Source organism: Lepus europaeus, chromosome 5, assembly GCF_033115175.1.
Source record: "Lepus europaeus isolate LE1 chromosome 5, mLepTim1.pri, whole genome shotgun sequence".
Classification (NCBI taxonomy): domain Eukaryota; kingdom Metazoa; phylum Chordata; class Mammalia; order Lagomorpha; family Leporidae; genus Lepus; species Lepus europaeus.
Window position 1 is genome coordinate 97,964,845 of NC_084831.1, and position 3,373 is coordinate 97,968,217.

The window sequence follows — 3,373 nt, forward strand, 5'->3', positions numbered from 1 at the left end:
ATTTTTTTCCAGGTAACTCATAATAAAATACAAGGTGGGATTAAAAAAAAAAAAACTAGGACAAACCAGCAAAATGCCATAGAGTGAATAGATTGGAAGTCTCGTTGAGATGAATAAATGCTTGAGTGAGAGCACCAAAGTAGACAATCTTACAGGTTTTTAGTAATGTGCAGCTATAGGTGAGTTAATGGTAAATGAACTGATGGCAAGAATGAGAGACTGTTGTAGGCAAATGGAATACCCTGCTGGGTTTCAGAGCAGGACACAGGAATAGTACTCATTTGGATATGAGTGTGGGCAACTCTCTCCATAAGGAAAGAACGGTGGCTGCCCTTATCAATGTTTGGACCATTCCTTTATTGGGTAGGTGATAGTATGCTAATTGAGTGTACAAATGGGGTGGAGTTTAGGCAGGCCTTCAGTGCAAATGGTGATCCATAGGAAGCTTCCATGGCATATTCACATGTAGTTGCAGCATACACATAATCATCCCGGTATCTCAGGCATGGAGCAAGTTAGGCTTAGGTACATGATGGGGAAATTGATATGCTAAACCTGCAGCCATGTTGGATCAGCACGGAGGGGGTGAGTATTTTTTTTGTCTTTTTTTGTTTTTTTTTTGGTTCACGTTACAACATCATGATCTTCCAAAAGATGTTAAGCTGGCAAAGATTTGGAAAGTGGAAATGAAAAGATTAGTGCTAGAACCTCTGATTTCAAACACACTTTCCTCTAGGCCTCAGAGTCAGAAATCTAGGATCATGAAGCTATTGCAAATATAGCTGTGACTATAACCATGTCTATCCCATGAATCTTATGTTTACACACAGAAATCTGAAGTGTAGCTTCTGTCTCTGTTAAACTATTCTTAAACACTTAGACATACAAAACTGGGCACAGAAATATTGCTGCATTAAAACTTACTGTCCAGGGGAAAATAAAGAGCATACAGATAACTTCCTATCTCATTAGTCTTCAAATTTCATAAAAAGTATAACTTAGTGGCAAAATGTAATTTGAATCTGCAAATCTGCCTAAAAGAGAATCTGCAAGATGGGAAAATACAGTAGAATGAGTGGAAGAGTAGGTTAGTAGTCAATTGATCACATTCATAACAAAGATGTTATATTTTGCCTGCAATATAACTGATTATATTATAGAAGGCGGTAAAATTGAGATTGGCACGATGTGTTATAAAAATGAAAAGAAAATGCCTTCAGTTTGGGAGTGTTTCTTAGAAAAGTTAAGTCCTAACTGAATCATGAGTGAAGAGTAAAACTAAGCAAAATGAGTTTGGCTAGATATGGAAAGGACACTTAAGAAAGCAGGAACAGAAAAGATGTAAAACAGCAAGGTGCATGTAACCTATCAAAACAAACTGGATACTAGGTGACAGAGGTGAGGCTGGAGAGGAACACATCCAATTTGAGAATGACTCATATATTCTGCAAAAGAGCTTGTGCTGAATGTTGTGCATAATGGAGAGCCACCAAAGGCCTTAATACCTGAAGTAATGAAACCTGATCTAGACCTGATAGACCAGATTGACTATGATAGGCAAGCAGGATTAAATGTGAATGGTAGAAGTCCAGAGGAAGAAAGGGAGGTTAGTATATGCTAGCACTTTTCCATATGAGACACTGTGAGTGCTTAAAGTATCACCTTTTATATATAGTATCTACAAAATATGGCAATGTATATAAAATTGGCATATTTTATTTCAATTATGTGTATAATTTTTCTCCTCAAGAGAGTGTAAAATTCTCTTGAAATCAAACAATTCTTATTAGATATTTTGTGTTCAGGAATTAGCAGAATGACTTACACATGGCAATCTCAGCAGTTAATCAGAATGATAAATTTAAATATTTCCAAGAAAGTACTTTTCAAAGCCATATCAAATATGGAATTCATGGGCTAGCAATGTAATATTTCTTTCTTCAGCAAAACTCTGAATGGGGAAAAAAGAAATGATTGACTCATCACAACACAGCTTTTAAGAGGTGATGTTGAAAATAATTACCATAAATTCATGAAATTTAATATGACTATATATTATCTCAGATTATTTTCTTAGAAAGGGTTCAAACTAATATGTGGGCTTTCTGTATTCAAGATTCTCTGAATGGTTCTGTCCTGATTCATGCTGTGCCCTGAAGCAAATAATATGAGCTCTGCTTTATTATTCCTAACCTACAAATTTAAGGCAATAATTTTTCTCCTTTTTCCATCATAGGGAGATATTGAAAATTAATGAACTACGTATTATATAATGCTTGAACTTTCTAAACTGAAATGGAAAACCATATAACTAGAAAATATTCTTGTTATATTGTAGTGTCAATAAATGTATTTAACTGGTGTATTGGAAGTTACTGCTGTAATTGATTTTTTTAAAGAATGTCTTGGTCATTTAAAAAAGGATGTTATCACCTGGCTTCATAGCAAAGAAAATAAATGAATGGGACACATGTTGCTAGGATTTAAAAAGCAGCTGTGAAAACTGACAGAGGTTGGATGAAGATTGATGGTTAGAAGATAAATGGTAATAACCCAAGATAGAAAGTAAAGAATCACATTCCTTAGAACATCCTTATCTTGTCTTACGACACTATGGAAACTTAGTTTCAAAACATCTGTTCATTAATATCTTTCCTTTATATCGACTCAAAATGATTTTATTCACTTTATAAGCATATCCTCGGCTTTCTGGAGCACGCCTGGGTGAAGATGCTGGGGCTTGGCCTTGGCTAAGGGGATCTGTGCCAGGCCTTGGAAATGCTCGGCTCCATTGCCTCCAGGATGCCGAAGAAAGTGGGTAGAAGCCAGAGCAAGGAGCAAGAGACACCGCTTTCTCCCTCCAGTACTGTGGTGGCTGATCCTAAAGGTTGTGTCACCACAGCCATCCACGACGAGCCAGCGCCAAGCAGAACACTCTAACAGATTTGACAGCTGAAGCCGGAACTGTAGCCATCACAGTGCCTCCATCGGGAGGAGAGGCTAATGCAGAGCTCTGTCGCTGTCTTTCCAAGGTTTTAGAGCTCAGAAGAATGACCACGTGGTTTTAGATAAGGGTGCTAAATCTTGGGAGAAGGTGGTGAAGCTCTTAGACTCCACAACTCCAGAAGAAATCTTGGGAAAATTAAAACAGGAAGCTGAAAAAAGGTAAAAGCAAGAAATGAAAAAATCCATGTCTAAAATACTCTCATGGGCTCTTCAGCCAGATCCAAATGCCTTAAGGGCTGATTCTGAGGCCAGAGTGCTATTTAGGACATCTGCCATTTTATGAGTCTGCTGTGTATCCCGCTTCCCATGTTGGATCATTTTTTTCCCTTTTTGATTCTATCAGTTAGTATTAGCAGACACTTGTCTT

General features: G+C 37.3%; 1 pseudogene; it reads left to right on the top strand.

The window, feature by feature from the left end:
- Positions 1–2,802: 2,802 nt before the first annotated feature.
- Positions 2,803–3,169, top strand: LOC133759156 (UPF0235 protein C15orf40-like; annotated as a pseudogene).
- Positions 3,170–3,373: the final 204 nt, after the last annotated feature.